Genomic DNA, 22,619 nt, shown 5'->3' on the forward strand with positions numbered 1-22,619 from the left:
GCAGCAAACAGCAGGAAGACAAAGTAAGCGACTAGCTGGTGAACTTTAGCTGTGCTTCCATCGAAAGTACGTGGAACTACTTTTCAGGGAACTAAAAGGTTCCGTTAGCCAATTATCATCTGCATTTGAATATCACATACACCTGACCCTGCACTGCTAAGAACAATAGAGCAGCTGTACTCAATACATTCTTACGTGCCAAACTGGATAGATTACCGGAAATAAATAATGCAAATGTGTGACATGGTGATGTCACACAGTCAAGGACTAAAAGGCGGGACTACTAAGGAGGCGTTTCAGGAGCAGGGTTTTTTTTTGTGCGAGAGAGGAGCTTCTGTTGGTGCTGGCTTTTGACTTTTTTAACTTTCAAGATATCTTACATGCACAGGAATATACAGTTTGTAAAACAGTGAAGGGCAGGAATAAACTAAAAAGCATAACAGGACTTGCTTTAATCGCTGGGATCAATAACAACAAAACAAGCCCAACAGTGTGTATTTTAAGAGACAGCCTCTCTCAGCCTCTTGACATTTGAGCATCCAGTGGAGTACACAGCCAGAGTTGTGAATTATCTGCACTCCCCTCCATTGAACCATGTGTCACATAGCTGCAGGAGTTATGGGCCTATATTTACTCCGTCTACAGCCTCATGGCTAACAGCGAAAGGGGTGTGGGGTTGTTGAGGGAGGCTGGCCTAAGGGTCAAGATCTCTCCATAGGAACAGGCACAAAAATAGTTTTTTAGTGTTGTTTCTAATTACAACTGATGAGCGCCCCGCATCATTAATCCTTTCCTATCAGCACTGGGCAGCCTGGCAGTACCAGAATAGCCCTGATCTTTGTGCCGCTGCACGCCGCTCTCCAGCGAGCCCTGCATGGACGTATTAGGCAAAGCAGGAGACGAGAGGAGGAGGACTTACCTTTTCCACACACACACAAACAGGTGCATGCACACACACACACACACACACACACACACACACACACACACACACACATACACACATGATGAAGTGTGTGCATACTTCCCAGTCCGAGGAGATGGTGAAATAAAGCAGAGAGGATCTCTGCTGCGCTGGTTAACATCAGAGCCGCTCCTTTTGTCACAGGGAGACGCACTCGCACGTCATCCCACCGAGGCTTCACTAAACAGCAGCACGACTCACGCATGAAGTCATGCTTCTCTTGTTAATTTAGGCAAACTTTTGCCAAAGGATGATTCAGATTGAGGTTAATGAGAGGAAAATGGGAACACAAATAAAAGCATGAAAGCCAGTCAGTACTACAGGGTTGAGAGATTTGTATGGCGATTTCGGCATCAACGTGACAGTATGTTTTCTTTATGTTTGTGGATTATTTCATTGTGGGATGGAATGATGTTTACTTTCAGTGTATTGTCTATGGCAGTGGCTCCCGTTTGTGAGTTTGGGACCATGAAAACAGTCCATGGACAAACAAGCAAAGGGATATTAAAGGAAGGAAAAAAGATTTCTGTTTTACAAAATGATATTTTTTGTTTTATTTTTCATCCATTTCATCTTATTTCACATGAGACAATCTGGGAGGGAAAACTCTTTTGAAAACTTTTTGCTCAGTTGCACACTAATAGGCATAACTTTGTTATGAGCGTCTACATCAAGTCGACACCTCTTCATTTCAAGGGGTCATAAACTGACAAGGTTGGGAACCACTGCCCTAGATTATCAGGTGTAATAAATACAGACTCCTTGCATCTCTGCCTCACCATGAAGCCAAGACTGGAGGATGTCACTGTGCTGGCTCAAAGAAAATCACATAATGGCTCTTCAAACCACAACTTAAATGCTTAAATATAACACATGTAACATATTCTTTAGTGAGGTTTAGAGGGGCTGGTAGACAAACTTTCACATTTGCATTATTATTAAACTAATAAGCACAAAATGTAAACTATTCCTCTAATACATCTTCTGTCCTCTATCCTCAGTCAGTATTTATGCTGCTGTTATGTATGGCTATTCTTTTCTCCACGAGCCACAGTTCTATCTTTCTGCCTGTTCGCTGCAATGGCAACGCACTTCGAAGCTGCATGTTTGCTGTGTTTGTCAACCCACTATTTAATCCGGCTAATAGTAAGTGTTGCCTGGCTTCACTCTCCTCTATCATTACTTTGACCTCATCTTCCACGAACACTTTTGGTCCATGGTTATTCCTGACTAAAGCCCCTATCTTTGCTGACGTTGTATAAATTGTGAGTCAGGTGCCGTCGATCTGAGTTGATTTGAGATGCATAGATCACAGGAGTGTAAATCACAAATGTTTTCTTGTGATCAGTATTTAAGTTTAAGTATAAATCAAAGAAGGCTCATTTACATCAGGCGTCTGAACTCAACTACATCCAGCTCCTTTGGGACGACCTGCAAAGCTGAATGTGAGCCAGGCCCTAATCACCCAACATCAGCGTTCAGCCTCACTAATGCTCTTGGTGTGAATAGGTGCAAATCCCTGCAGTCAAAACCTTGCGGAAAGCCTTCAAAGAGGACTAAAGTCTGTTATAGCGCCATATCAATGCCTGTAGTTTTGAAACAAGACGTTATAAGGACGTTGCAATTGTCCACATACATTTGGCCACACATCATACACTCCTGTGATGTAGATTAGTCAGGATGAGCTGTGACTACTGTCCCCCTTGCTGTAATGTATTGTCGCTGTAAATGAGTTCTGGCCTGTGATTCTCTGCAGTCAGCTCTTAGCTGGTGAGTATGAATTATCCTCCTGCATCACAGAGACACAGAGCGAGAGAGAGAGCGAGAGAAAGAGAGGAACAAGAGTGTTGGTACAGAGAAACAAGCAGAGCAGTGAGGGATGGAGGGAAATGGATGGAAAGGGAGAGCAGAAGAGGTCATGGCCCGTTTCACACAGCCAACGAGGAGATTACAGGAGGTCTCCGGGCACGACGCGGGCTGCGCGCAGATGCAAATATGCCACCTGCGGAGGAGCTGAGGGAAGGGAAGGACAAGGAGCTCGTAGAGAGGACACAAACCGAGAAAAAAACCTTTCACTCTGCGAGATCGAAGTGATAGCAAACGACGACTCTGCGCGGAGGCGAGATAAAAGCACGCTGTCATCCAGAGCTGCTGAGTCCACAAGCCTGCAGAGCGAGCGTGCTGCAGTTATTGCTTGTGGCACATACTGGACTTTTGAAGTGTCATGTCTTGTTACACATTAGCCTCACACTGACCACTGCGCGAGAGACAGGCCAGCGCTCAGCGTGGGGACTCCACGCCATATGTCGGACACTGTGTGGCGGAGCTACAGCAGCAATGAGGGTCCAATTTAATCAGAACGTTACACCTGTCGTTTTCATTTAGGTACTCGTTCACGGCCGAGTAATAGCTCTAATTTGCCTCATGATTCACAGGCAGGGATGATATCATATTTTCATGGACACTTGAGACAGCTTTGATTTAAAAAACAGCTGAAGCCATGAGAACAGCTGCATCGAAAAGTCAGCTGCCATTACTCCCCAAATACATTCAGATATCACTAATGTCAAATAAGTAATGTGGGCGTCAAGTGACCGTGAGTTCACGATTAGGGATATTTGTGTCGGCCTACTGACCTAATGGGCTTCTGTCATGACTTTCTGTTTCTGTCCTGTACATGTATAGACCCGTTTCACAGCGGCAGACGTTTTTGACCCCGCATAGCAGCAAAAGCACAGATGGAATTATTATTAACGATGGCTTCATTAAGTGCCCCTGTAAGTTATTCCAGTCAGCCAGTACACAGTTCTTATGGAGGACCAAACCTGACATAAGTATAAATAAATACATAAATAAATAAATAAATGCATAAATGCATAAATAAATACATAAATAAATAAATAAATGCTGAAATAAATGTATAAATAAATAAATGCATAAATAAATGAATAAATAAATAAATGCTGAAATAAATGTATAAATAAATAAATAAAAGTATAAATAAAAGAATAAATGCTTTTTATTTATTTATACATTTCTGTTCACCTACATTTATTTATTTCTGTATTTCTGTTCACCTACATTTATTTATTTCTGTATTTCTGTTCACCTACATATATTTATTTCTGTATCCATATGTAAATGAGGAGGTAGGAGGTCCTAACCTCAGTCAAGAGCATGATTGGTTACAGGAGTGTGCTCGATGAGGGTCTACTACTTCTGCTTTACTAGCAGCGCTGATTCCTGTACACTGTACAGGAATGTTGCTGGCTACCAGCAAGCCCGCTCAGCTAACTGTTAGCTGCAGTTGTTGACATTTGTTTATGTAGCTCTGGTTTAGTTATGAATTTGACTGGCGTTCATTTTAACTTGCGAGGGTCCCAGGTGTGCTGGTGGTGTGGTTTGAGAATCCCGTCTGGAGAGAGAGGGGTCCTCAGCCATGTCCGTTAACCAGGAAAAACATTCAGCTCATCGGTCCAAGTCATGTATATGTGTATTCTAGACGAGCGCTACAGAGCACAAATCGTCCAAAAGTGCAAGTTGTCGGTCTCATATCTTTGTTGTGAATGTCTGTACTCTCAAATAACTCATGGGTGGAACAGGCTGAGGCATTTGTTCACGCCGAGCGGCTCGAGAGCGGAGTGGAGACCCCTTTTAGCTCTTATGTTAGCTGCTCGCTGTAGCGCAGCGTCCAGGCTACCTTGTGACACCGGTTACCATCGGGTATTTTTCATTCCGCACTGTTCAAATGGTCGCTTAAAGCCATCGTTTTTAAGCTGAAGCTAAGTCGGTGTGAAAACTGTACACTGTCATACAGCCTGCTGGTCAAACAGTCTGCAGAGTACGTTGACATCCAGCCCGAGCTCAGCGTGAGGTCAATCAGCTGAGGCAAATCGTGAGACGTCCAGATCAACCTGTGATACAAACACCAGTAGCGACAATGGTTCATAGGAAAGCCCAGACATGTATCTCACTCTCGGTGGTAACATGTATCAACAGTTAACCTGGACGCTACACTCTTAGCGCTACAGCGAGCAGCTAAAAGCTAACTAGCAGCTAACTGCTAACAGCGGTGTCCACGCCGCTCTCGAGCCGCTTGGCGTGAACAAATGCTTAATACTGTTCCACACATGAGTTGTTTAAGAGTACAGAGATTCACGACAAAGATATGAGACCGACAACAAGCACTTTTGGACGATTTGTGGTCTGTAGCGCTCGTCTGGTAGTGGTTTGCAAGTCGCAGCCCCGGCTTCTCCGTGTGGATAGAAGTGTTCAAGCCACGTCAAAACGAATACACGTATACATGACTTGGAGCGATGAGCAGAATGTTTTTCCTGGTTAGCGGACAGTGCTCTCCAGACAGGATTCTCAAACCACACCACCAGCACATCTGGGACCCTCGCAAGTTGAAATGAACGCCAGTTAACCTGTCACACTGGTCGAAGCCATTAAGCTAACTGGGGCTGTTTACAACGTTACAGAGAGCGAGGCTTGAGATCAGGAATCGTTTGCTTTTGTCTGGCTCTCCGATTTGACCAATCATGCTCTTGACTGAGTTTAGGACCTCCTACCTCCTCATTTACATATGGACACAGAAATACAGAAATAAATATATGTAGGTGAACAGAAATACAGAAATACAGAAATAAATAAATGTAGGTGAACAGAAATACAGAAATAAATAAATGTAGGTGAACAGAAATGTATAAATAAATAAAAAGCATTTATTCTTTTATTTATACTTTTATTTATTTTTTATACATTTATTTCAGCATTTATTTATTTATTCATTTATTTATGCATGTATTTATTTATGCATTTATTTATTTATACATTTATTTCAGCATTTATTTATTTATGTATTTATTTATGCATTTATGCATTTATTTATTTATTTATTTATACTTATGTCAGGTTTGGTCCTCCATAAGTTCTGGTTACCTCATTAAGTTATGGCTTCATAAACATGGGATGCCTTTTTTTGTCGGAGTTGTTCATGAGGACTTGATGTCCTTGTTCACATGGAAACAATACCTCTGAAATGCATTATATATGAATATCGACTATAACTAAGCGACAAGCTCCGCGGTTCAAAAATGAAGCCAACGCAAAACTGTAGAAGGAAAACAACCTCAGCGTCCTCAGCTGAGGCCTATTTTGAGGGTTTTCCTTTGCTATAAAACCCTATATAGGACTGTGAGTTATTGTGCTTTTTGAAATATTGATACTGCTTGCCAAGCAACATCCCGGTTGCCGCTGTGTAAAGCCGAGCGTGTCCCAAAATCTGAAGACACACCAGTGAATTTGGGTGATTCGTGCAATTGAGCGGCCTCTTAATTCCACACTGCTACTCGTCGCTTTCTTCTGCTCCAGATAAGTTCTTTTTAATCACTGACCTCGCTTCGCTATATCCCCACAAACTGCACATGAAGAGAGGCTGGTCACACCACCGGCCTGAGGGGAAATCGCTGAGGTGCGTCCTTTCACTGAATTACAAATGGGGGCAAGGAAATGACACCCTCAGACCAGACAGAAGACGCCTTGATTTTAACAATCTGTATTACCCAACTGTGGACTTCGTGATCTATTAGATTTCAATATTACAAGTGTTTTGAACATATTTCTCTGTCACTGTGCCACTATTTTGTTCATTTTATGATATCAAATTGAAAAAACGTCTTTATTCTATCAGTTTATAGTAAAAATCACACTTTTAATTTCACTACACAGGAGTTTGCATCCTCTCAAGGACCCCCAGGCAACTTCCTGTTTTGTCACTGCTGATGTAAGACAACCCCAGTGGAAGTTTAAACCTTCACTGTCTGTAGGTATCATGAAAGCTGTCTGCTCGGTCGCCCTCCTCTCTCCTTGCCAAGAGAAAGCAGCCCCCCCAACCCCCCGTCCTCCTTCCTCCTCATCTTTCCATCTACTTTTGTACCCTGGGAAACCCCCCGCCATAGTCTTCATGACACATTTAACCCACCTATTATGCTGCACTGTGGGGGGCCCGGCAAACCCAAACAATAATTTAGACCCCGTTTTACTGGAGCACTTATCTGCTAAGTGCTCACACAAGTAGTCAAAGCCACACACTGTTATAATGTTCAATTTTGATGGATGAAGGAGTCTCACACTTAGTTTGCGACTTTGCGAGAATTTTTGACACAAAGATGCTTAAACGGCTGGCAGGGAAATGAAGACGTCAAGAGCTCTGAGTTTAAAGTTTCCCAAAACGTCCTCGTGGATACAACTCTGATTGCTATACGACCCCCGTTGTTTAAAGATACATCATGTTTTCCAGAGTCACTCACCTCTGAACTTGTGAATGGCTTGCTGTTCAGGACATGGGTTGTTTGACAAGGAACTGTTAGACCTCATAACTCACCCTTCAAACACAAATGTCTTTTTTTTTGTTCTGCTTGAGAAACAATTAGACAAAATGAACTGAATACATTCACACATAATATGGGCTTTTCCATCAGCACTTTAGGCCGTGCCGGGTCAAACCATGTTATGCCGAGGATGGACTGCAACCTGATCAAAGCGTGCCAAAACACCATGGAGCTTGGTCAGATGGTCCTCGTCATCATTCAGTGATGAGTGGTAGCTTCCCCTTTTTGATCCATTTTGTCATCTGCAGTACATTTTTCAAACAACAAATGTTAGACGGTGAGAAAAATCAAGAAGTAGCTACCAACAGTTATGCTAAAGGTGGCGTTACTTTTCAACGCAATATGTCATTTCTGCCGCCAAGGTCCGCTTCATCAAAACAAAACAAAACACAGTTGCTGCAGAGCCAGACCTTCTGGAGGAATAAACAACCAGAGTCACTTTGGATTCTGCTCTGATACAGGACTGTTTACTGATGGAAGGAGAGCTCAGAGCTCATTTGGTGATTCTTCACTCCTGTTTATCAACCAGACCGCAGCAGCGATCCGCGGAGGAGATCTCCACTCTCCGACTTAATATTGACTTCCAACTAAAGTTGAAGGGAAATTGACTTGTAATTGAATTTTAACTCGCTTCCCTGGTGGTGATCAAACCACTGCTGATAAAAATCTGATCACACTCAGACAGAAAAGTTCACGGATGATGTAAAGTTTTATTGACGTTACGTTTAATCTCCTTCAAAGGAGTTTTAACATGTGGGATAAGGAAGCACAGAACACAATAAAATATCTAACAAAGGCCTAGGCATTTTTTGACATTTTCAATGCAAAATTCTTACATTTTACATCCTCAAACATCAACAACTCAAGACAAGCCTGTCACAAGTATAAGACACGCCTTCAAACGGGTAGCTGTAGATAGTCCTGGGCCAAAGATGTAATGAAGAATTTTAAAAAAGAAGCTTCCGCCCGCTTCATTTTGATTAATCACAACCGACTTGCATATACATGAGCTTTGAGTGTTATTTCACCTGTGTGGTGTTATTTTTAACTCAGCCTTTTGGTGTTAAAAGATACATGACAGCACATCTTCTATGCTCTTTTATCCTCTCTGCAGCGAGAATCTTGCAGGTTCGCGAATGGTCCACTGTACAGAGAGCAACTGAAGACAGTGCAACAATCTGAGTATTTATAGAGTCTGACCTTTCGTTTGGACACTTTCGAGAGTACATGTGTACATGCGTGTATGGTACATGCACATCAGCGCACGCACACAAGCGATAATTCATGACAACTCGTAGTAACTCAGCTCGTCACTGACTGTGCTGTGTGTAGACAGTGAGCTGGGCTGCAAAGTTGAGCTCATATTAGTATCCTTGACTTTCTCAGCTACGGAGGTTTCATATGCAGCGAGTGTAACTCAATAGGTCCATCAATTACCTCTGTTTCCTCGGTGCCTTGACAAACAACAGCTGCAGAGTTTAATAAACTAGCCGTGCAACTCAATCACAGGGGCTAAGATGTCACGAAGCCTGAAAACCAGAAGGATGATGAAAGAGGGCTCCTGTTGTTCTCATTGTTCCCTCTATCTAATACGAGTGTGTCTACTGGAGGACAATGTACCAACATCCTCAAAGCTTTTGTTATTTCATCAGAGGCTGCCCTTGTTTCCAAATGACACATTAACGTGGCACGCCGCTCGGCAGCGAGTAATGCTGTGGCTGTATTAGGTTGCCGCAGGCTTCATTTTTGGTTGTGGGACAGAGGTACATTTTTTCCATGGCAACTAGAACCTCATTCAAAACTCTGTCCTTGAATATGAGAGCGTTTCTCCTCTTTTAGATTGAATTTGAGTCCGTCATTCAACACACATTTGCCAGCTCAGCTCTTTATTTTATTTATTTATCAGCAGAGGGAAAAGAATCAAATTGAAAGGTAAAAAACAAACAAACAAACAAAAAACAACAACAGCAAAACAGCTGTGTAGGAGCGGGTAGACACACCGGCCAAATGCCAAAATCATATCAAAATGGAAAATAATTGTAAGCGAAAGAATGACTGTATATGCTCCATTGTGTAGACAGTAAACAGGAGGCGGTAAGTACAGTATGTGATGGAGGGGAGAGGAAGCAGAGGGTGTGAAATCTGTCCCGCTTAGACACTGATGTAGGAGATTAAAATCATACTTATTCCATCACTTAAACTCTTTGAATTGGCTGGCACCGGACTCAACTGAGTTGAACTTGCAGGGGAAACTTTTTTTCTTTCTGGTGTTATGCCCTGCTGAGTGAATCTGAATTTCTGAGAATTGTTGTGTCATACCCTTAATGTTAGACATGCTGGTAGGCACGTGCTAATGGTAATATTGTTGATAGCTGTTGTAAACTTCCAGTGAAGACACGGTCAGCAGCCGGCCTTAAGATGCATCAATAGTTCAAATATGGGGATAACAGCGCACACTTTCAGACAATCCATCCTTGAAGACATTCATAGACGCTCATGGTGAATGATTTAATCAAACGAACAAAGGAGCTTAAAGGTAACCCAGAAGAATGCCAAACCAGTGACCACGGATCGAGACTTCCTTTCAACATTTGTAAGTTTCGACAAAATAAGTGGATATTTTGGAGGAGACCTTGGGACATCTCCAGCCTTGTTTGTGGCAAGCAAAACTATTTTTTTTTTTGGCAAAACATGATCTTTTCTTAACCCTAACCAAGGGGGTTTTGTGCCTAAACCTAACCTGTAGATAAGCACAGTGTAGTGAGGACAGAGAAGTTGCAACTAGTGCCCAAACAAACGGAACCTTTCAACATAAAGAAACATTAAAGCTTTAACTTATCTGTGATTTTGCAGAAAAGTAGTTAGCTAGCCTTTGCCATGGCTCTTCAGACTTGTATGGCTCATGTCAAGGACTCCACAGCAGTATTTCAAGCAGTTGGATGCATATGTATTTTATAAAAAGCAGTTGGAAATGTGGATGGTTAATCAGACTAAAAGAGCCAACAATGTGTCCGCCTGTCTCTCATATAAGAGAGTTACCTGATGCTCGCGGGGCCATCATCAAACATAACAAGGTCTTTTGAGTGCTCAAGTTCTCTGTTGATGTGGCAGGAGAGCAGAGAAAAAAAAGACATCCAGTTCAAGTTATTGGTAATGTTACTTTCCTGAAATTCATTTGGTCTTGTTGTGTAATATTTTTCTGCACTGAAATCGTAACGAAATCAGCAACAGAAGGCATTTGGCTCCAGAATCTATCACGGCAGGAACCCTTTTCACCTCGCTGCGACTCCCTCACAGCAGGAGCAGAGGCAGAGTGCAAGACAAATAACACTCCACACGCTGAAAATACAGAAATTTACTGAAATATAATTTCTGTTTTGAAAACAGTTAACTGCAACTGCACTGGCAGATTCATTCACGGTGATCACTCATGTATGTAGTGACGACTTAACAAGAACCACTCCAATCTGGTGTCAACTCGTACAGTGACTTTGAGCGTGCCTTGTTCCTTAAATTCTGTTTTTTTTTTTTTTTTTTTGGTTTCAGAATGGAAACATCAGTGGAGCTGAATCAGGACTTTTATAAATAGCTCAGACTGTGATAACATAACAGAGCTTCTCAGTGGGGCCGCTGAAGCTCCCTGCAGCCACACTCAGGCTGGATAGAAAGAAAGAAAGAAAGAGGGAGGCTGAATGAGTGAATGCTGCACTCCGGTGGACACAAAGACAACTACCGCAGTATTCTACACAATGCGTAATTATGATTACTGTTATTTTCTTCCATTAACACTCCTCAGTCGTCCCCCACATGATCGCTAACAATCTCTCAGCTCTGTCTGTGTTAATGTTCAAGACATACAGTTCTGTAACGTTTATATCATTAACAGTGAAGATTTCATCTTAAAAAGGGTTTAATTAATGTCAATTATGGATCTCAGGGCTTCAAGATACTTGGATTAGACCAGACGAGCTGTATGGAGATATTTTCATTTGTTGTTTACCACTTTTTTTTTTTATGCATAAAACAAAACTCTTTAAAAAGCTTTAGAAATGTTTTGTGGATTACGAAACTTCACCCGACTTTCTTTCGGCATGAGGGTGAGCACAAATTCCATTTGGGGGCAACTGCTCCTTTAATATTCTTTACGTTATTTTATATTATGCATATGTGTTATTCGATATATAACATTGCAGTGTGACTCAAGATTCCGGTATATCAGAGTTGTTTGCACAGTAAGCTTCACTGAAATGTGTCATTTCCCTCAAGAATGATTTGATGTGTGTTGATAACGATGCTGCTGATGCTGCTTGTTGTGTTTGTGCCTCTCTCGCTTGTCAAAACCTCACCGGATGACTTCGGCGAGGACACAACTTGACCGGAGCACAAAGTGTGAATCATCGCTCCACCAGTCTCTCCGTCTCCTCCTCTCTCCGTCCTGATTTGTATGCCACGGCGGTTGTACCAGCGCTCTGCTCTGATTAATGCATGTTTATGAGATACTGCGTTAAACCTGTCATTGCCCAGATAGCCTCCCCCTCTCTGTCGTGTGTTCCTCTCTCTGTCTCCTTGTTGACTTATTCTCTCCCAGAAGTGCAGTGTTGATACGACAGCACCAGGTAGGACAGGCCGGGGCACGGCAGGACAGAGGGACGAAGCGGCGGTGGGCAATAAAAGTGTCATTTTTCACCTCGTTCGTAAACAGTCGTAACGTTGAGATGAGCCATTGCCTATTATGGGCTCCGTCCAGCCTGTGACACCAGTAAACAGAGGAGGACAGCTCTGTGTGAGTGCCTGGCCTCGACCAATGAGGAGTGTGTTTTAACAAGCCTGGAGTCTGGACTAGCTCGTCCCATGGTAACCCAGGTAGACAATGCACTTGTTATGGTTGAGCCTGGGAACAGACGCGGGTCTAACACTTATCAAGCTGTCCTGCGAGGCACAAACTTTGGATCATGAATATTACAGAGGTTATGGGGTTATAGGACAGCTTTATTACTCTGACAAACACCATTTCTCAGGAGGGTTCGAGGTGGGAGGACAGGACGGCCATATGCCTGCCTGTTCTGCTTCGCAAAACAGGCTGTTGAACTTTTTAACTCCGCCGCGTGACTTTTGAGTCACCTTTATCTTGCACTGCTTGACCCATGCTGTGGCAGCAAATGAGAGTCTATCTTTGGTTGCAGTGATTCAGCATGCCCGCTCAGATCGCGATCAGGAGAATGCGGGGAAAGGTGTGTGATGTGACAGTGTGGGGGTTTGTGAAACATGTGCCCCACGCTGTTCCTACACAACCTGCCTGTTTTTTTTGTTTTTTTTTGTTGTTGATACAAACTGATGGAAAGCAGCTGACAGGGATGCAGATTTTTGTCATAATGCAGGTGGCTGGCTTCGAGGAAGGACGAAAGGAGCGAAAGCAGTGGAGGATGAGGAGGAGGAGGAAGAGATGACAGGACACCTCCCCTCCATATGCTCACCGTGCCTCTCCTCCATATGCATGCAACTCGTCGCCACCTCTTCCTCTCTTCACATAGGCGGCGCTGATGAATTGTGAATTTATACACCTTTCATTAATCTCCCGCCCAGAGGAAAGCCAGAACAGGCCTGTGAGGGAATGCTTTGGTTTTCAAGTGAGAAAGGGAGACGGCGCCCTCTTGTTTACAGAGGAAGAACTGCACATCTCGTTCCTTCAGGTTCTGTGCTGTTAGAAAGTGTGGCATTCAACAATATAAAAATACAATATAATTATGTTAAGATTTAATAAATGCTTTATAACACACTTTAATGTTAATGATGTATAAACAGATAATGAATGAGAATAGAGTCAAACACAGCTGTAACAATAAAAAAATGTACTTCATAGAGGAAGTAAGAACTGTCTATAACTACATTATAGCTAAATTACAATGTGTTTTTAACTATTTGTTAAATGTGAAATACTGATCATAGATGCTATATATTTTTTGCTGTTTGACTAAGTGAGACAAATATTTGACCTGATGACCCGGGGACAGGCCACCAAGAACAGTCACTGTCTGGCTGGAGCTGTGCCCAGAAACGTCCTGCGCTTTAAAAACAAAGCGCAAAAGTGACATAAAGACAGAGCGCGAAAGTCTATGGTTGACATTTCGAATGCGCCACGAATGGAAAGGGCAGCTCACCACAGGTCAGAACTAGAACTAGACTAGAACTAGAAGGAGTTTCAAGTGAAGCCACAACACAAATTGTCTTTTCTCACATGTCTTCTCCCAGGTAGAGGGGAGAGGAATGAGACTGGTTGGAAGAACGGTGAAGGAGAAAGGGAAGGGAAGCATAAATGACTGCTTACAAAAACCCTTGTGAAAATGCATTGTCACGAAGCTGAAAACAAGGCTGCTTTTCAGAGTCTTCTTATATTATTCTTAAAGCATGTCTGGTGGTGTTGCTATCCATCTTCTCTGTCATGTATATGGGCTGATAGATACATAAATACACTGTATTGTACCATTGTAGACTGGCAGTTTTCTTTGCAAAGTGTCCCATTGTTTACCATAGCTCAACTCACTGTGGTGCTGTAACCTTTTCTGACACAACATAATATTGGATATTTTAATGACATATTGACTTTTTCGTGTCAGGAATCTGGTCACCTTTGATTACATGACACCGCAAAATATAAAACACACATGAATAAACAGGACATCGTGTGGCTACACAAACAAAACTGTGTGCAAAATTTCAAATAAATTACACGCTAACTAGCAGAGGACAGAAAGAAATGCTACAAGCCTGAGGTTCATCCTGAAAAAGGCCTTCTAAGTTACTGGCTAACTTTTTTGTTTGTTTCTGTAAGTTTACTCTCTCTTCACCGAGACCAACCAAAGGGAATAAGTCTTGAATTTTGTTGTGTCATCGTTGACATTTGCGGTCGTGTATATTTTGGTGCCTTCTCTCCACAAAATGAAAGCCAGGCGAAACTACATTCTGTCGACCGGGTCAGAGCCCTGGTATTTGTTTCTGTGAAGTTTTTAAGTGAAGTGAAGCGTCAAATGTGGCAATGCGAACAGGATCATTCACTTCAGTTTTCGTCTGTGGAGGAAAGAAGCTCTCTCCTCTCTTCAGGCTGTAATTACAGAGACGTATAGGACCACCGAGAAATGAGCGGACAGGATGGAAAACAGGATTGTGGAAGCTCCCAGGGTGATTTTATGAGGATGTGGATACTTCTGGGTTCAGGCTACCACAGAAGATGACATAAATTAAGTTTCATTTGGATATCACGAGTCAAGAAAGTCAGAATCCCATGAAGGGGAAAAGGAAAAGTGCAGTTGATGAGACTGTTCATTGTGTTCATTGTGAATAAACAGCTGGATCCTGAGCAGTGACAAAAATAATTCGATATTGTTATCTTGATATGAGACTGTATATTGTCTTAGATTTCGATATGTCTTAATATGTCCTAAGTGTTGTCATTTTCTTTCTATGGCTGCAAACTGAGGGCGAGCCCCTTGTAACAGGCTATATCATAGCAAGTGCACCATAGTCAGTTGAAGACAGTATTTTGAGTTTGTGGGAGAGAAGGAGCTGAAACAAAGAGCTACAGTGGTTCATTTGACTTCCTGTGACTTTTCTCCATCACAAAAACAGTTCAGAACTACAAATCAGTTCCGTGGATTTAAATGCTCGATCTTTGAAGCTCAAAACATAATTTCGTACGAAGCTCTGATTAATTTCCATGCTGATTTCTGAGGTGTTCCTCCATGACAGAGGGGCCTGACTGACTTGTTGTTTCTAATTGTCTTTGGAAATGCAGTTTGGTATGTGTAGTAAATAAGTGTTAACATTTATTTTTATTGTTTATTTTAACGACTTCTTAATCGTACACAAACAGCCACCAATACACCTGGGGTTTTGGACAGTTAGTTGCACACTTCGTTTAAATTTGTTTTCAGGCGATCACAGGAACATGTACGTGGTGACCATCAGCCCTCCCTGGCCCGTTTAATGAGCTGCATACTGTCTTTTAATATGCCTCTGCTTTACATCTGCTTCTATAACTGTACTTCAAAATGCTTTAAACAAACTTCAAAGACCCAGACTGGACTCGAGATACGGTCTTGACGTGTTCTTCACTTTCACATGGAGGGTTACATGTAAATTCTCCTTTAAACACCAATGATTTAGTTCCACACTGACTGGCGAGCCACTAAATGGATCTGTAAGGCTCAGACTCAACATCGTTGTGAACTGACACTGACACGCACTTCCCCCCCCCCCCCCCCCCCCCCGACTCTCTCACAGTCATTAAACCGAGCTTTGTTCCTGGTGTCTCACATGCTTTATTCCTTCATTTCATGCCTCTCCTTATGCGTTTCCCTCTCTCGCCCTCGCCCTCTCCACATCTCCAGGAATCTCGGCGGGCTTGTAAAGGAGCTTTAATAGAGAGGAATATAAATCTGCAAGTGACAAACTCCAGTCGTAGCAGAGCGGGGGCCGGTGTGTACGTTGTGAACTGCTGCGCTGTAAAACCAGGACCTCCAAGGCTCCTGTGCCCCCTGCGATTCCCGCTGGCACTGCCGGCAGACCCCACAACCTCTCAGCTTGAGCCACCACACATGACGACTACCAGGGCTTGCTTTGGCTTCAGAGCGACCAGCTTCAGGAGCTTAACTCGAAGAGTTTCTAGAGTCTACTTTTATTAGATTTCTATCTACATAGTATTTCAGTTTCCTTTAATTCATTGAATATATTGATTTTTTTTTTTAAATCACAATGCTTCAGACATGGTTGGCGTTGTCTTTTTTTTTTTTCAAACAAGTCTCATAAGAACTTCACCACCTTAACTTAAAATGGTCCAATAACTTTAAAAAAAGCTCACAGACAAAGAAGGTAGCAATATGGTCATGGTGGGAAGTTGAAAGTAAATACAATTAAATGTACCCATGATTAACTGGCTGTAACAGAACTGTTTCATACCAGAGTTACAAGAGTTCTGGCAGACTCAGCCGCTGACAAATGAAACAGCTGTATAAAGAGATAGTTAAAGAATATAAATACATTAAATATGCCAAACATGAGATTGGATTTCATGATAATTTTAAGGACTACCCTTTTAGAAAAGAAATAACTATAAAGAAAATTATGAATATGATGATAAATCCCTTCATTCTGCCCCTTGTTTATGTGAGGCTTGCATCCAAACCTAATGTTGTTTTGTGCCACCACTAAATATATCAAAAGCTCCGGTACTTACGAGCAAAAAATTGGGCTTGTTCATGCTTTGTTTTAACTTGTCTTTTGCATGTCATTATGCAAATGATAATAACGCAACATATGTGCGGAAATGGTGTCCCTTTCCCTGTTAAAAGTTCCCAGTTAAGATTTTCATCCTTGACCACTCTGAAGTTATAGTGTGACTCAAATAAACTCGGAGTCCAAGTTCCTTCGAGTTAGAACTGCAACGATCAGTTTTATTTATTTGCAACTTTTTTGGTAGTCTATAATCAATTGTTTTGGTAATTTTTCCAAGCAAAACTACTAAAAGTAGAAGTGCATTTATAATTGGAGTTGATGAGACGCAGATAAATAGAAAGAGGACAAACAGTTTTTAGCGACGTACTGCGTGGGTTTCTACTTACAACACAGGAAAAATAGAATAAGACACAACTGATAGATAGTATGGTGACATAAACATTCAAGGAATTTGAATCCAGTTGTCAGTAGCTCTCCATTTACTTATACACGGGGCAGAAAACAAATTCACTTAGAACATCTGGGTCGTCTACATATCTGTGATACTACAGGACCGCGCTGCATCAGCTTTAATTAGAACGGGAAAACTATAATTTCCATGATTTTAAGGATAAATAAATTGAAGCCTGATCCTCCTCTGGGTCCTTTATACAGCCTTTCAAATGTTTAACTTGAAAAGGAAAAAAAAGAAAGAAACAGCTAATGGACGAGACTTCTCCCTTCAAGCGATGATGATGATGACGGAAAGTAGTGGCAGAAAAAAAGAGGAAAGCCAATAATGATCACACCCAAGTCAGACAGCGCAAAAAAAGGCCTTGAGTAGAACCTTGTATTAGTAGTGGTAGCTATTTTTAATGCTTAGAAAATGTGTCTTTTTGTGACTGGATGATCAAGATTAGAGGCTTTTAAAACCTCTCGAGTACTGTGGTTCCACTACAGAGGATTTACTGAGTGTCCATGTGGTGGCACTGCAAAGTTTCCAACTGAGCACACGCTGTACAGTACAGTAACACTTCCTAGTCTTAAAATGGAAGATAAACCGACATTAAACTGTTAAAACAACAGATCGGGCTCACTGGCCGCTGAACTGGAAGGCTGCAAATGTCCTTTGGATTCCTGTTAGAATAATGGAATGATAGATTTAACAGGCCCAGTTCCCAAATTAATAATTCTGCTCCACATTGCACAGCGTATCGAATCTGTCAGATAGTTTTAACAGCTTTTCGACTCCACCTTTTTCCATTTTGCTTGAGTTAAATTTTGGCTCCCCATTTTCCATTCCCCAGCAGCTGTGTTTTGAGTCATTTACAGCTCAGCTGACATCGCTGCTCCATATAATGGATTAGAGGACAATGAAATCATTTTTCGGGTGATGCCTTTGGGGAAATGATGGATTCGGTGGACACAACAGCTGATAAAATGCATCTTTGACTTCATATTGTGTTGAAAATCCAGACAGAGATTGAGTGGAGTGAACAATCACAGCTTCATTACTCAGTTTAGGGTAATTTCAGTAGAAAAATAACAAGTGTTGAATTCCTGCACACTGAATTCTAGTCTCCTGTTAGCCATACATCATATGCATGTCACCATTGCTGCATTGAAATACACTCCGAGGGACATTTAACTGGTTATGTCTCCGTTTAATACTTGAATTACATGTGTGAACGAGACCATTATCAAGACATTTTTGTTATTTCCATATAGTTATTCTTCCTGCCTTTAATTTTATGACTTCTAAAGGTTGGATTAGTCACAAAATTAAATCATTTTTCATGGTGGACTGCAAAATGAGTTGAGGAGTCTGACAGCCTGAGGAACGTAGCTGCTCTGGTGTAGTCTGGTGGTACGGCACTAAAGTGTACTTACTTTGTTTTACTCATCATATAACAATTGTTCATTTTACATATTCACAAACAGAAATATGAAAAATAACAAAAAATAAGTTGCTTCTTCATTCATCTTTCTTTCACTGAAACAAATCCACACATCAAGACCTGTAGACACAAGGCAGTGGGGCTCATACCACTTTTGTCCACAGGGGTCGCCAGAATCAACAAAAGAGAAAGTTTCTTGTAGCTGCTTTAAAATATGAAATAAAACATGAAAGTAAACAGTACATTAAATTGTGAAATAACTTCTGAACAATGACTAGTGATGATTTCATGTGTGTTACTAAAGATTTACTAATCATTCAGATATATATGTATGGATTGAATATTTGGGAATTTGTTTCAGCACACAGCTAATATAAAAGACAAAATATCATGACTATGTCAGAAAGACTGTGTAAAGCAGAATCACCATCTCAATATGACTGTGCTTTACTCTGAATATTGGTAACACGTTAATGTTTTTATTTTTAATCTACCCTCTGCTAGTGTGCTACTCCGGTCTCTCCTATTTCCTGGATTATAATTTTCCTATGTACCGTCTATCATAATTGCTTTGTTTAACTATATTGTATTTGTTTTATTTCAATTGTACTTTGTGTTTCATTGTATTGTTAATCACCTATTGCAATTTTGCATGAAAAGTACTATATAATTGAAATAAAGGGTTTTTCCAGTCTGGGCATGTGGGCTAGAAATCCAATTTCTTGAGAAGGCCTATGTTACTTGCCCCCAGCAATCCATATTGTGGAGAACAGATTTAGCAACAGTCCTACTTGTTCTCATTATGTCAGTGTCAAAACAACTTGCAGTTACATCTATAGTATAATTTCTGTAAACTTTGGATCAACATATTCTAAGCTGTTTATAGACGTGTAGCTGATCCCTGTGTTTTAATGTGTAACATGGTCCACATCAGTATTCCTTCTCCATAGCGAATACAGAACGCAGTGCAGTCAATTATTCATTGATAGAACAAGAGAGTGATCGAATGTAGGAATAAGGGACCACCATTACAGGATTATTTATTGATGATAAATTCACATAAAAACACTCTAGTTTTATATCATGTTGTCAGCGGCCTCAGTGTAAAACTTCCAGGAAATATTCACCCACTGTGAAATAACTGGATCCCGATGCTTGATCACACTGGGTGGCAGGGCTGGCACGGCACTGGAAAGCATTACTTCTGCATAGTGTTAATGGACTTACTTAACTCCTGGGTCCTGACTAGTGTTTTCCAATGAATTAAAGTGTCAGGAGCCACAAATCAGCGTCTGGGATAGGTCATGTGGGTACTGGACTAGGGGGAGTGTGGGCTTGGTGGGCTCAGCGCTCTCTTTCTTAATGGTTTGTTCCCTGGACACATGAAACTGGAGCCTTAAACCTGACCTGTTGTTGCTGAGGCCCCGTTGTTACTCCCGTCTACCAGTAACGCACACGCAGCCGCAACCACACATGCGTGCCATTACATGCTCACACACAAGCTAGCTCACTCAATACAGCTATCTCCCTCCTAAGACAGGCGTCCTCCCACACACACACACGCTAACCCTCCATCCCCGCTGTGCTTTGGCAGACCAGTAACATTTACTCAGCTAAATGAATTAAGTAATCGCACAATCCCGCAGCCACTGCATTACAGAGGAATTTCCATATTACAGCATCTGATACTCCCTGTTCACAGCTCTCCTACGCCACTAATGCAAGACCCTGGCCAGGCGGGCTGTAACTGGATAGCCGATGGGATTCTACTGCAGCAGATGCAGTGAAGTGTGTGTGTGTGTGTGTGCGTGTGCGTGTGTGTGTGTGCGTGTGTTCAGGAAAATAAGAGAAGGAGAGGTGGTGGTCATCCATGCTATATGGGTCCTGCTTTTTTTTTTTTTTATTGGAGCTCATTAGGACAGCAAATAACTCACTACTCCATTTTCATTTAAGTAACAAGCCACTCGAGGCCATGGCTTGCAGTGATTTGGAATAGTTATGAGGCGTTGTTAGGCACGACACAAACACAAGGCCACGCTGAAGTTGTTATTAACCACAGAGGCTTTACTTTATAACAACAACATTAAAGTTATGTAACGTCACAGTCCAAGAGGTTTGTTTGACTCATAATGGACAGTTTGAAAAAAAAAAAGGATCAAAAATCGACGCAGCAGAAACGAAAATATCATAAATTTTTAACCCAAGCGCGCTCCTTCTTTGTCAACATTCCCTACATTACCCACAATGCAACTATGACTGCCGACAGTTTGGCCACAGATTAATGTGTGTGGTCCTAGCAACACGATGCTCGGAGTGAGCTACCGGTAAGATTTCTTTTTTTTCTTTTTTAACTCCCCACTAACAATTTACTTTTCATTTGCAAAGTTGTAGTCTTCAGCGCTAACTGACGCCGACTCAAGTGATATCATTTGAGGCAATTAATCAGAATTTGAGGAGCTACCTCTGGGGCCCCTAAAAGCTTCACTTTTTATAACTTTTTTCACATACAAAGTAGTACTGATTTGGTGACAGGTGGAAACTAAGAACACCCTCCAAATCACATAGTGTTGTGCAAAACTGCAAATTTATTGATCACTGGGGACAGGCAGTTTGGCTGCTACTCTGTACAACAGAAAAATACAAGAGACATTTGTTTAAATCACACTTAAACCGTGGGATGAGTAGATTTATTGCATTACACTATATTCATAAAAAAATCAAAAGAAGACAGTCAACAGGTTGTAGCAACCACGTATGCGCCATTTCGTGTGATTCACTTGTGCGTGTAATTTGAGCACAACGCAGGAATGGCAGACTCTGTCACTGACAATGCAGACTATAATTGTATACGTGTAAATAAATGTAATAGCTATAGCAGTGTAAAGGCAAACATGTCACAAATTTTGGGTTTGATATGGAAAAGGGCTTACACATTATTGCACATATTAATGATAAAAAAAAGACTTGCTAAGTGGCTCATAATATAAGATAGAGTGTGATTCTTCTTTTTCTTTTAATTTTACGGATCAAACAACAACAACAACAAGTGAAGCCAGGGGCAAGAAGATAATTCATCACAATGACAATACAGTGCAGAAAAGTACATAGAAATATGGATTAAAGCACATTAATTTGGCATTTTAAAGGCTTACTTGTTAGATGACTTCTGCTTCGTTTGGATGCACTGCTTGCAATAAATTGTAATAGATTTAGATTTAAAATACTAATACATTTGATCTTTGATTGTAGAAATAAACATTTATGGACGTGTGGTTTTGACAACAATAAAATAAAATGAATAATACAAATTGATAAATGGACTGCGACAACTTGAGAAACGGGACAGATGCAAAATAAATGTTGTAAACTGATGAGGAGATTTTTGGTGATTAGCACCTACATAAATGCAGTCCTTGATCTGAACATAACTTAGCCAATCAGAGTTCAGGATCAAAACTAGCTGTGTTGACTAACAACCTATAGCTAACCCAACCCTCTCTTTCCATAATCCCCTGCCTGCTTGTGTCCTGCCCCATGTGGACGGATAATTAAGCAGTTGGTAGACCCAGCAAAGGATAAAGGCCACACACAGCTGCAGAGCCGGGGGGCTTCGGTTTGGCGATGGCTACGAGCGTATTTGAGAAGAGGTGGAAGGGTTGAGTCAGAGCCGAGGCCGGCTGCTGTTAAACTGTCAAAATGATGCTGTTGGAAAAACAAAAGCACTTACATCTGCAGAAATATTTCTTTTGTTTTCACAAATGCAGAAACTTTTAAATCCCTCAGTTACTCCTCATGTATTTCCGACATTCTAAACTTAATGTTAACCATGTTCAAGCACCCAGGGGATGTGAAACTCACCCAACACCTGAAATGCCAAGAGTTTTTTTAACGCAGCAAAGTTTAAAAGGCACCAGCCGGTGCTGCTGTCAGGTGTCTTGAGGCACTGAACAGAGAGAGAGGGAAAGAGAGCAAAAAGTCACGCAGTCAGCATACACTTTTACTCAGCCTTTAAATCTCTCTCTCTCCCTCTCTGTTGCTGCCGGAGTCGTGTTTCAGGAGCTCTCTGCGATTGTAATCAATGGTGTTTTTAGATTTCTGGCATTTAAAAAAAAAATGCCCACAGGGCAGCCCTGACATTTTATGCATAAAGTGTATGTT

General features: G+C 41.5%; 1 long non-coding RNA gene across 1 annotated transcript in view; it reads right to left on the reverse strand.

Moving 5' to 3' along the window:
- LOC115573959 (uncharacterized) overlaps positions 1–22,619 on the reverse strand; it is a 101,182-nt gene that overhangs the window by 37,808 nt on the left and 40,755 nt on the right. The window lies entirely within an intron of this gene.

This window comes from Sparus aurata, chromosome 22 (assembly GCF_900880675.1).
Source record: "Sparus aurata chromosome 22, fSpaAur1.1, whole genome shotgun sequence".
Taxonomy (NCBI): domain Eukaryota; kingdom Metazoa; phylum Chordata; class Actinopteri; order Spariformes; family Sparidae; genus Sparus; species Sparus aurata.